We start from the raw sequence: 13203 nt of genomic DNA, 5'->3' as shown, positions 1-13203 counted from the left end.
GCTGGCGCTAATTAGTTTAGCACACATATTACCCACGAGGCTTGTGAACCTCTGCACCCCACCAACTGGGAAGTCGACCAAAGATGAAACAATGATGAATAAACCTTGGTGGATGTTGGAGATAGAAGCAGAAGGATGATGAAAACAGGGGAACCCAAGTGAATTATAATGCATAATAATATTAAGAAGAGATGGATATGATTTTTTTCTTTTTCTTTGCTTGTTTCCATTTAACTACCACTGACTTCATTTCCATATTCGGCACATAATCATACTGTGCTGCTAGCAGAGCTGTAACAAGCCTGTTTTTCAGCATCACACATAAAGAGGAGCCTTTTCGCCTGTTGAAATATTAAATACTTGAGAAGTTTTGAGAAAAGGCCATCCAAGGTTCCCAAAAAAAAAATAAACAAGGAGTGATGACTGCCTTATTAATGAACACTGGAACGTGCATCTAAGAACCTGGCGCCTCACTTTGCCTTTCCCTCCATCATCATGCACCAACAGAGGCGGCACTAATTCACTGCTTTCGTCCAGCCTTGTTATCTCTCATATTCAAATGCCGCAGCCTCTCAGGAGAAGAGACATCCTTGAGTCCGACTGATCTTTGTCTAACCCGCAAGGCCGAACTTCTGGCTGTCCGCTCCGGTTGCCCAGGTTAGTATACCTACATCGCTAACCTCCTCTTTCCCGTATAAACATCAAGGGCTTTTTCTTTTTTCCCCCCTGCATGAGACTCGAGGGAATCGGAGCCAATGGTGGACATGGAGGAAAATACAAAATAATTCCCTCTGAAATGCCAGGATTAATCAGAGTCTCTGTTTGATGCGAGTTAACAAGCTATCAAACATCAGGCACCCTCAGCTGCCATGAGCCTCCGCTTCATAAAAAGGATACATGGAGGAAGAAGGGGGGGTGGGAGCTGAGGCGTTTCCAGGTCACGGAGGTAAAAAGGCAGGGATGTAAGGGCCCGCTCGCGGTGGGGGGTTACCTGGTAATTGGGATGGAGAAGTAGTTAAAGTGATGGGCAGCGGTGTTCGGGTTGGAGGGGGCAGTCGGAGGAAATGAAGGTCGGGTTGCGTAGGAGGGAGGGAAAACAGGGGAGGCAGGCAAAGTAAGACGAAGGGAAAGGAGGAGATAGGGTGTAAAGGGGGGAAATGAGAAGAGACTACAGAGGTGGGGTCTGTGGAGGACGCCTGGTTCGGGGGCATGTGGAGAGTGCAGTGATGGGAGAATGAAGGGAAAGGGGGGGGGTTGAGGTTGTCGGTGCCAGGGGGGCGTTGGAGGAGCAATTTCATTATGGTGCAACGGGGATGGGAGAGGAGATAGCACTTTTTGTGTAGGCCTAAAACTAAAGCTGTAGCAGCAATTGAAAGAGAGAGGGAGATTGGAAGAGGTGAGTGGTGTGTGTGTGTGGTGGTGGGTGGTGGTGGGTGGGGGGTTGGTTGGTTGGTTGAAGGTATATTTCATTGAGGTATGAGAAAAAATTAAGGTGAGGCCGAGGGGAAAGGAAGATTGCGTGTTTTTTTTAGTTAGATTTTGCAATATAATCACAGGGGAGGGAAAGTCGAGGCGGACATTGTGGGTGCTGGAGGAGGCAGATGAGGGTGGGGTGGTGGGGGATAGAAAAGCAGCAGCCGCTAGTAATGACAGCTGGGTGGAGGTAGAAGAGATGCGATTACACAAGCAGGAAGGGATTCAGGTGACGAGAGAAGTGCCGGGAAACTTGGGAATGAAAGATTTAGGGGGGGGGAGGGGGGGGGGGGGGGCACGTCATTCATCCTAAATCAGAAGCGTATTTTTTAAATAAGATATCCCTCTATTCTCTACAGCTCCTGATGCCCTGGATCAAGGCTGAAACTGCGAAGCGCATGCATGTTAATTACCCAGGGATGATTCATTCAGCAGCCTCTGTGTGCTGCAAATGAATGCATATCTTTGGCGCATGTTAGAGGCGGAGGCAAACAGCACCCCCCCCCAAACCCCACCCTCAGCCCTGCTAACATTGTGGTGTGAAAAGCCTATTACTAGTCTTCACCAGCAGCTTATTTCCCCCCCACCACCATTGCAGGGAAGATTTTGGCCGAGCGAACATGAATGGCTTCTTTGCACTGGAAAATGAGAAAGGCTAAATCCGCAACCATAACCCACTTCTTGCCTCGTGCACAATAGAAAGCCTTGGAGGAGATGACTCGGAGCAGTTTGAAAAAGCGGCTGCATCCTCTCATGCAGACATTAACGCCCTTCTGCGAACATTTGTTTGACATTACAGCAGCCATAGACGTGATGGACGGTGTCCAGTTAGGCCGAGTTTCAACCGGGGTGATGGGAGATTATATTTTTATTGCCTGTGTATAGATGCCTTTTGAGATTTTTATCTGCATATGAAAGAGAAAGCTGAGAGCTTTGGACTCGCTCCAAAATGGCTGCCTTAATCACTTTCAGAGCTCGGCTGCATCTCTATTTCTGTCTCTGTCTAGGTCTTCCTTCTGTTTCTCCATATCATGTCTCTCTGAAAAAGACTCTCTGTCAGTCTCTGTTATGGCCAAATGCAAAGACAAATTACTGCTGAAAACATAATAATGCAAATCTGAATATGATGTAGTCCAGTATGAACCCTGATGTGCACATTATGGAGTGCTTGAACATTATGTTCTCTCACCAGAGATTAGCAAATGTTTTCACTCATGCACCAATATGAACACCACACTAATGGACGTATCATGTTCCCGTTGCTCTGTCACGTCACCGTCCCGATTCTAGTTTCCACTAGAAGAGTTTAAGAAGCAGAACGTCTTCGAGAAGTCTGTTCTTCAGCAGCTACATTTCCAGTATGAAAGTGTTTAGAGCAGTGGTGCTCAAACCTTCTGCACAAGGCCCATATATATGTAAAGTTTACACATAGTCTGAAGTTGAGCAGAATGCTCTGACAAAATAAAAGTCAATGAATTGTCCATAAACAATACATTCAAAAACAGATAATGTAATTTACCTAAAACTACACACCTTTAACAAGACAGCATGGCGGCTCCACTTAGAAGAAGTGTTTCAGTTTGCGATTAACCTGTGCACTAAAGTTGAGACTGTCAGATCAGAGGCACTGATCAAGGTTTGTTCGTGTTCAAACAGCCTCAGTGTGAGCACACAGGTGATGAACTGCAGAGGAGTCCCAGCATTTCAGGCTCCATTCCTCATTTGCATGAGTTCGACTATTGGACTGTCTGTATTCATCCCAACTGTGCTGATGTCACCAGCCCGTAGCTTTAGATCTTGTTAGCTCCACATCCTGTTAGTTATCTCCTGGTGAAGGCTGAAGACCGAGCGTGACCGCGCTCCAACTCTCTATTTGAATAATTACTAAGAAATATAGGTTTTTATATTCTTTCATAAGTGAATTTTAATGTAACTAATAACATCAATAATGGTTCCGTTCTAAGTGATTAAAATGATTATTTAAGACTTATGTCCTTCCAAACCACTAATAACTTTAATTGCCTGCATTTGAAGTCACCATGTTGCGTCATAAGACAAAAGAGATTACATACAGTACATCAACTGGTGAGTGTTGTGTGTTTATAATAAAAAGGAAAACGTCATCTTGGCGACAGCTACCATGTTTTGTTTCATTTTCTTTTTTTGCAGCGCAACAAACTTGACAAAGCTTCATCCGGTGGGACACTGGGGTTACTGCCAGACTACTGCTTGTTTGTATCTAAGCCTACTTTATATAATCTCTTCATTCAGGAAAATGTATTTCTCCCAATTTCATGCGGAGGACACACTGTGCTTATTTCACACGATTTCAGAAGACTTATTTTTGTTGGATCTAATTTAAAAACTGTTTGACACCTACTTGAAATCCAAGAAATCCTTGAAACAGATTCAATAAGAGAACTTCAGAGGGAATCATCTGTGCAATCATCTCCTCAAGCTTGTGTTATTGTGCGTCTGAAGTCCAACAAGCTGAAATCCAAATAACAGAATCCAAGCTCTATTATAAATGAAGCAGATACTCAGAAGACGGTCAGGGGAGGAACATGAGCGGACACGTTGGACCTGCATCCAGACGATTGTGTGTGCGCATCAGAGACAGAGAGAGAGCGAGAGAGAAGGCATTGATGCTCGTTTGTAAGTGTGTGTAGGGGTGAGCACGTGTGAACGTGTGCACACGTACAGTACCCGTGCGCGCTGGGGAGACTGAGCAGACATTGCTGCATCTGTATGTATGTTTGTTTGTTCACATGTTTGTTTTTGCATGCAAATGTATTGTGTGCAAGAGAGCAGATGCTGTGTGTGTGTGTGTGTGCTCTGCTGAATAACTATGCATGTGTGTGTGTGTGTGTGTGTGTGTGTGTTGGAGATGTGTCTAGGAGATGGAGGGCTTTGGCTTTCATTTGGGGTTTTCGCTCCATGCTTGTCTTGGGGGGGCTGGAGGGGATGTATCTGTGCACTCGCCTTGACAAACATCAATTATTAAGAGTCTGCCCAGAATGCTGATTTACAGAAAAGAAGTTTGTGTATGGATGTGACCACCCGCTCTTTGTTGTTGTTGAAGTTGTTTTGTAAAGATTTTGAAGGTGCCCGGCTGGATTTATTCACTCTCATCACTTAAAACTTAATTTTGCCGCTCGCTGTCGAACTGTCAATTTGTCAGCTCCCAGGAACCCGCTTTTATTTCTAATCACATCAGCGCTGAGATTAACTCCGGGGAGCCAGCAGCCATAATCAATTCTTTGTTATTAATAATTAATCCAACCCGCGTGATAAAATATTCCCTATCAAGTGCAGATGTTAAATGTAGATTTCAGAGAGAATCAAGGAAATTGAACCATATATTTCTGTTTACGCCGCTCGTCATTTGTCTTGAAAGGGATACCAGAGCGACGGGTTGTGTTGAGGAGGCACACAATGCGGGCGTGCGGAGATGGATGGAGTTTAGCGCGTGCTCCCTGGGATACTGATCATTAGCATTTGAAGAATGAAAACAAGGACGCAGGGACATGGTCAGGAGAGGAAAAAGGAGAGATGAGACGGACGGTAGAAAGAGAAAGAGAGAGAGACCAAAAAAAAAGAAAAAAAAGATGGAGAACAACGCTGCACAAGCTGCTAGGTTTAATGATTGCGCTACAGGCAGAAGACATGGGGTCAGTGCTTAGCTTTCCATGTAGCGCACTAATTGTAACATTCCTGCATTCCTGCTCTCACCCATCACCATCGAAACCAGGAACAGAAACAAAGCAAACTGTAGATCCATATTCATCGCTCGCCGAAATGACACGCAGAGCTGACCCGTATTCTCGTTCTTTGTTCACAGCAGAAACATTTTTCCAGCAATAAGAGGAAGAAGAAGAAGAGGGAGGGGAGGGGAGGGGTGGGGGGAGAAGGGTTAAGAAATAAAAGATCACCTTGATCAGCTCAGTATACTCTACTCAGTGTTCACTTCCTGGGTCGGCCTCAAGGTTAAGATGGCTCGTTATTTTTTATGGTCCTCGTTAAAGATGCCGAGAGCTTGCGGGGAGGTATCTGAATGTCTTATCTTTTTTCTTTTTTTTCTTCTTCGCCACGAAAAGGTGTTCAACAAGGCTCCATCCGCGGTCCCACCTGATCCTGTTTGTCTCAAGTGTCCAAACACACACACACACACACACACACACACACACACACACACACACACACACACCTCAAGGTGACTTCCAACCAGAACCCTGAAATTCATTCTTTTTTTAAATTTTTTTCAGCCGCAGAGGGAGATGGTGATATTTCCTCAGAGGATCATTCTGCATGTGTGTGTGTATGTATGTGTGTGTGTGTATGTATGTATGTGTATGTATGTGTGTGTGTGTATGTATGTGTGTGTGTGTGTGTGTGTGTGTGTGTGTGTGTGAGAGAGAGTGCATGTATGTTTTAAATGCAGCCTTATTACTTTTCAATGACACTCCAACCCCTTGTTTCATTATTATTTTTCATATTAATGTTCAACCTGGGATGGTGCAACGAATGACATTGAAATACAACCTCCCAAATGAATGCTTTGTTTACCTTTCATGTTGAAGTGCACACTGTGCCAGTTACTGTTATTGCACAGAGACGGATGGAGGCCAGACTGAGCGTTCTCAATTTATTTTCTTTGTCTTCTCTGTTGTGTATTATTCATTATCTCAGAGTAGTTCTCATTCAAGGGCATTATTCACAGATTGAAAAGTGGTCTGGACATTGTGCTAAATTGGACTGGTGAGCAACTGCAGACAATCACACCAGCCTATCAGTTATTCAAATGAGACTTTGCATTCATACGAGATACTTTTTTGGGATGTGTAGAAATGCAGGGGTGAAGGATTTCTTACGGTGCAGGAGGCTTGAGAGAGAGAGAGAGAGAGAGAGAGAGAGATGTATACATAACATTGTGAATTAGATCCAAAAACTTATTCAGCCAATATGGTCTACTGAGATTTAAGTGATTTTCCGGCCAAAATGGGAACACAATTATGTGTAACATAACAAGAGCAAACATTCACCCAAAGAGACAGTGAGAAAATAATGGGGCGAAGGGAAAGGAAGGAAAGTGCAAGTGAAAGACAGGAAAAAGCATAAGAAGCATTTAACGGACATTAAAGCACGCCATTTTCCCTGCAATATTAAAACTGCAACGAAGCCTTGGATTCTCGCCTTGGTTCCTAACTGGCCTTGCAAAGCTTGTCAGCCTCATTTGTAGCTTTGTTGCATTTCCTTTTCTTGCTTCTCCTCTACTTTGCTGTGTTTACTGTCACAGTTATGCACCCTAACCTCATATCTTAGGCAACTATTAGGACACTGAAGATGTAGCCGACAGTAAAAGACGATATATCTATTTACAGGAACCGTAACAGCAAAAGATTAAGTGGATTTAAATGGAAGTTTAAGTGGAAACTGGTTGATGCAGTAGCAAACTGCAGTCAACTGCGGTTTTAACAGTCAATTCAAACAAGTAAGAGTCCCACACTCACAGTCTGACTTGTGTGACTTGAGTATTGTCAGTAAAATGTAGTTAAAAGTAAGTAAGTAAGTAAGTATCAAAAGTTTATTCATTATGCAACAGCATGACCCTGTCAGATTTAATTATCATATATTACATTATCAGATTATTATCTATAAACCTGTAAGAAGAATTTTAAAGCCCCAGAAAACTTGATTTTGAAACTTGAATGTTTCTCTATAAAATTAAATATGCATGACTAAATAAGCAACAGGAAAGTTTAAAGTTTAAGAATATATCCTTACACACAAAAAATCACTATATTTAGTACAGCATACAACAACAACCAAAACTACCCAAGTCAAGGGTTTTCTTGATCCAGTAATCCCATATTATAACACTATCACTGGGTCGCTGGGTTGTTTGTGCTATACAGACATACTCACCCACCATTTTTAAGTGATTTCAAGTGTTATTTTCTAAGTGTTTAAGACTAAACTGCATCATAAGAGCTGTGCCCTGTCAACACTAGGAAACTAGTTATACTTTATCCAAGGAAATATGTGACATCATCTTTACTAGCCACTTCAGACCAGTCAGAAAAGCCAGGATCAAAACACAATCTCTTCTGTCAAATGTCCAAATGTTCAAACTGTGGCAGAAAATGTCGTTTTTATGTAGGAGCTCATCTCTACGGCTTTTATTGAAGCTAATTCTTAGTTCTTTACACTGTTGAGCACATTAATCTATAACGTTGCATCACATTTTCTGAGCTGTTCATATATTTCGTGATGGAAAATCTTAATCTTCAAAGTAACTAGTAAGTATAGTGGTCAGATGACTGTGGTGGAGAATTAGTATAAAAATTTGCAGAATAGAAAAGATTATCACGAATACTTATATAGCCGTCAGGGCTCGGTGTGTATCCACATCCCTTAGGAGAAAAAGAGCAGTTTTGTTAAAAGTAAATTATAATCGCCTAGGAGTTATTAAAAAGAGATGCTCAAGTTGAGCACATCACTCGCAATTTCTGCATCACTAATTAGAAAAATTGCAGCATGGAGGAAGGGCTGTTGTTGATGTGTTTTGGGAATGTCATTTTTAAGTCAGTTTTCATTCTCCTGTCTTACTCGACGGCTTTCAGCTATTCGCCGTGTGGCTGGACCCACGCCAACCCCATTACTCCTACAAGACTGTAACTCGCGGCCTCATTGACAGGGGTGTGACAACAAGCGTTTAGACAGAGAGGAAATCATTCATCATTAACCACGCAGCCATGGAGGAGACAAACACATCTGTGTCAGCGATAAGGCCTCGCCAGCGCCCCTCCGCACCTGTTTCACACCAGCTCTTTGGCTTCCTCACCTCTGCTCACTTTTGTGTTTGGGAATGCTAATTAGCAAATGTCCTTCACAAATCCTTGTTCACAGAGTTTCCCCGGTGAACAGACAGAGAGAGACAGAGAGGTGAGACACAAAGTGCTACAAAGAGGAGGGCACTGGTAAGACTTTTACAAAGAGCACTTAGATATTGCTGGATGTTTTGTATAATACCTTCTTTGAAGAGCTTTCTCAAGAGATATTCTAAAAGCCTGCAGTAATCCTCCTCTCACCATGTCTGGATCTGAATCAGCATCAGTCCTACAGTGGTAAGATGAGATAATCTCCCCACATGTCTCTCTACTCGATTCCATTCTATCAGTGTCTTTGCTTCAAAATGGTAACATACTCTTAAAATCCTCACTGCAGTAGGCAGGCACAGACAAAACTTTTGCATTCGATTGATTCCACAACAACTCGCTCTTTTTAGCCGCCACCCGCCGCAGGGTAACGCTGTTATTAGTGCGGTATTAGACGTCAATCAGCTGAGAGGCAGAAGGCTGAGGACTGCCTTGTGCAGGGAGAAGTGTTTTTTTAAAAAAATGTTCTTATTGACTCTGCACCAAGGAAGCTGGTATAGGCCGATCATTAACACATCCATCTGTGTTGTAGACCCTAAGCTCTACTTGTACCAAATTGATGGTGACGCTAGGTCCACACCAGCAACACAGAGCGATCAGGAATGTCTCTGCATTTTTTGCCACACCAGACCATGCGTTGCTCTAGGAATGGCAATGTCAGTCACTTTGTTCCAGACTTGTCAACAACTACTGGATGGATTGCCATGAAATTTGTTGCAGACATTCGCGATCCCCACAGGATGATTCCCATAGATTTTGGTGATTCTCTGACTTTCTCTCCAACGTGAACATTTCTAGTTTAAAGGGAAATATATGGTTTGCCTCGAAATTTGGTACAGCCATTCAAGGTGCCCTAATAACCCTAATAACTTCAACCATTCTCTGACCTTTCATTAGTAGGTCAAAGTTTTCTGTGAACTTTCTCACCATCTATTGGATATGGATTGGCACAAAATTCTGCACAGACATTCATGGTCCCAATCACACTGACTTTGCTGTTTCCATAACTTTCTGTCTAAGCATGAGGTTGACATTTCTAGTTTTAAGTGAGATGTATGGTTTGCCATGAAATTTCCTCAGTAGGTCACTTTTGCTTCACGGTTCCCAGAGGATGAATCCTAAAGGTGATCCTTGACTTTTCCTCCTGCACCAACCTCAGGTAAAAAATAAATTGAGACGGTCAACCTGGTAAATGTTATATCGCATTGTCATTGTGAGCATGTTAACATGCTGATATTAGCGTTTAGCTCAATGCCCCCACTTTCCCCAAACGCGACACAGAGAGAGCAGCATGTCTCGACTCTTGACAGTGACTTCTTCACCTCCATGTCACTCTGGGTGTATTGCTTTGCTATTTCCTTGAACCACCTGCCAGTATTGTTATATACACAGTGAAATATGCAGGCTGTGATTTGATCCCGTATATCCCTGTGCAGATTAGGGCAGTGTCAGTACAGGATTACCCTGGTAATTCATGTAATGCTGCTTCGCCACAGTTAATTTCCCTGTGGATGAACGGAGAGAGTTGAGTTATACACCAGCGCGAGCTCCCCAAACTACAGTGTATCATTTCCTCACAGCTCTCCATCTCCTCAACATGTTTGGTATGCAAAAGAAATGACTTGGGTGTTCTGTGTTAACGACCTGCCGTGTATTTATTATGGGCATACGGCTCTGGTGATTGAGGTGTGGAGTCATCTTTTCATTGAGGAGCGAGCTGCTGAATGCAAATGGCGTGTTTGTAATCATCTGGCAATCATCATGCAGTCGGAGTCCCAATCATCATCCGGCTCCTCTCTTAAAGTTATGATGTTAAAATGATAAAAATCAAAACAAGGCGACGGTAAAAGCAGCCACTGAAAGAGAGGCAGTAGCTCTGTCTTAGACTTAAGAAAGAGCTGATTAGCACGAAGTCAAAAGCATCTAGTGAAGCCAGCCTCTCTAGAGCCAGGTGTTTGTGGTTAGGAGGCCACAGGAGATGCTGAAATCCTGTGTAATTATCACTCCCCCTGGAAATTAAGGCTGACCTTTCTAAGAGGGGAGCTGCTAATAGAATTCAGGGGAGGAATAACTCACTCAAATATTCACTCACTGAACGTCCCGTCAGCAATATTACAGCTGATTTAAGGCAAGAAGTGAGTTTGAGAAAGGTCCTCTCACAGTTTTTTTTTTCTTCTCAGTTGATAAAATTTCTCCACTGCAAGTGAATAAAATGGCATCTGGAGGCGTGGTTGGATGTCTATAAAAATGTGAAAATAAAGAAGTGCATAAAAAAAGAAAGAAAGAAAAAAAATAGAGTATCTGATGCTGCAGAGACTTTAATAAGCAACTGCCACTTTGGCTTGGCTGAATTGCCACCCATGCATTTTGTCGGAAGTGAGTCAGCGAGGCACTTTGCAGATAATCATTTGACAAGCTGCAGCAGCCGTGGTTTTTAATTGGTCGGGGTATAAAGTGTGTGTATGAAAATTAATTCTTAATTTGGAGAAAATGTTCTTTTTCACCTCAATACATAACCTCACAGATGCATGAATCTCTATAAACCTGCATGCATGCAAAAGCAACACACACACACACACATACACGCTGTATGAACACACACTCACATTAGTAAACTTACACAGACCTAGAAAAGGCTTACAGAGTATTTTTTTTGCCCCTGGCACCCATAATTCTCTGCTGATTACACTGAGTGTGGTTTAATGGAAGCCCCAATAACCCAGACTGGAGAACACACACACACACACACACACAAGCACACACACACACACACACACACACAGTGAGAAGCCGGAGAGCGGTGCTGTCAGATAGAGACAGAAAGAGGACGGAGAGATTAAATTCTGCCGAGAGTTTTTTGTCTGTGAGATTGGTTCTTAACGTCCCCAGCTCCCTTCACACTCCCTATTAGTGCAGTGAAGAAGAGAGAGGACGGAGGGAGGGCTGGAAAAAATAGGAACCTTCAACAGAGACAGTACTCCGAGGATACTTAACAATGTTATTAATCCATTAATCCTTGTTTGACATTTGCCAATGTATCACCCCTGATTGCTCTTTCTTTCTTCAGAGCTGCAGGCTACAGAAGGTGTGTGTGTGTGTGTGTGTGTGTGTGTGTGTGTTAGTCCGAATTCTCTTTTCCTTATTAGCTTTCCCCGTGTCCTCACAGGAACGGAAAGATGATGAAAACCTGCCAGAGTTTAAACGTTGAGTTCGTCCCCAACTTAATAAGGTTCAGTACAGGGTTCAAGGTTCATGGTTCAAATACAAGTTAAATCTGTCAGAGTTTGTAGGAAATAAAATAGGCAAGAATGTAATTTAAAAAAACAAACACTTTTGGGGCAGCAGAACAAACACTGACTTAATATTATCACCTCATGAAGTTGTTAGTGTTAGCAAACAGTTTGTCAACACAGAGAAATGTTAGCATTCATCTGAAGTCCCGTCTCTGGCCAGAACAGTAGAGTAAATCTCTTTTAGCTTTTTCATAGTCTTCACACATTGGCTTTAACAAGTAAACAACAACTTCATCTCTCCAAACTTTTGTGTATTGATGGTGGGATTTCTCTAAACCAGGGCACACAGTACGAACTACAGTCAGTAAGCAGACTCACACAAAAGAGCCAGAACATGACCACTAACAGATGAAGCTCCGATTATCTCGTAAGAATGCTGCATGTCAAGGTCTGGGAGTTATTAGACGGTAAGTAAACAGTCAGTTCTTGTAGTCAATGAGTTAGATGTGGGAGAAATGGACAAGGTGTAAAGAGCTGAGAGAGTTGTACGATGATAGACGACTCAGTCTGAGCATCTCCACAACGCCAAAGCTTGTGAGTCGCTCGCAGTCAGCTGTGTTGCGTAACTACTGACAATCGTCTGAGGAGGGACGAACCACGAACCGACGACAAGGTGTTGAGGGGAGGGCTCGAACAAGTCTGATCTGCAGCGGCTCCTCCTTGTAACCTATAGGACTTAGACTACATCCACAGTAATATGTTTTCATTTTAAAATGGCGTATTAAAATGAAAACAATCTCTGTCCAGATTCCAACTGTTTTAGCTTCATATCAGAAAAGATCTCCATCCATATTATCACAGCTGAAAACTCATACATACACGGCCATTCGCGTACACTGGGCATGCACGAGCCGCTGTAAACAGGAAGTAGACCGTCTTCTCTGCAGTTGATTAGTTGCAGAAAGTACTACAAACGAGGAAGGGTTTCTACGTCACCTTTTCCTAAAGTCTCAGTTTTTGCCCGTCGCAACACAACCCTGGAGTTTTCAAACTAAAACGGGGCCAAGAACATTTCCAAAAGTCTCCAGAGTTGTTCGGACGCCAGGCGTAAACGTAGCAGAAGAAATGCGTTTCAGTGTGTTTTAATTTGGTCATAATGTTTCAGCTCATCACTGTCTCGGGTTAAATGAATTAAATACGTTATTAAAAAAGTAAATTCATCCTTTAATTTTGACAAAGTTTGAACTTACAGTCAGCTCTTTTTCCTGCAGAGGATGACTGCACTTATTGTAAGTGCATCTGCCAAATGAAAGTAATGTAATGTAACTAATTTTTTTGTAAGAAATCATTTAGAAAAAGACATATAGTTTGTGTAATGTGCTGATGAGGGGAATAAAACTCATGGAGTCATTCAGAGGAAAAGGTCTCAGACCTTAAATCTTTAAAGCTCTGAGGTCTTTCTGAAAAACTACAACTTGCACATCCATGAAAAATACATATACCAGCATCTCTACATGGGAACAGCCTGCTTCTTATGATCGCCAAATAGCTGGGATGTA

At 42.7% G+C, this 13203-nt stretch overlaps 1 long non-coding RNA gene across 1 annotated transcript in view; it reads right to left on the bottom strand.

Annotated features, from left to right (window-relative positions):
* Positions 1-912: 912 nt before the first annotated feature.
* The window catches only part of LOC130183321 (uncharacterized), a 45434-nt gene continuing 33143 nt past the window's right edge, over positions 913-13203 (bottom strand). The window contains exons 3-4 of the long non-coding RNA XR_008829812.1: positions 5406-5607; positions 913-991 (exon numbers count right to left, since the gene is read on the bottom strand). This is a non-coding gene — a long non-coding RNA (uncharacterized LOC130183321). The remainder of the gene's footprint in view (positions 992-5405; positions 5608-13203) is intronic.

This window comes from Seriola aureovittata, chromosome 16, assembly GCF_021018895.1.
Source record: "Seriola aureovittata isolate HTS-2021-v1 ecotype China chromosome 16, ASM2101889v1, whole genome shotgun sequence".
Lineage (NCBI taxonomy): Eukaryota > Metazoa > Chordata > Actinopteri > Carangiformes > Carangidae > Seriola > Seriola aureovittata.
Note: the sequence above shows the minus strand (reverse complement) of the source record. Positions and strands in the feature narration are given on the sequence as shown.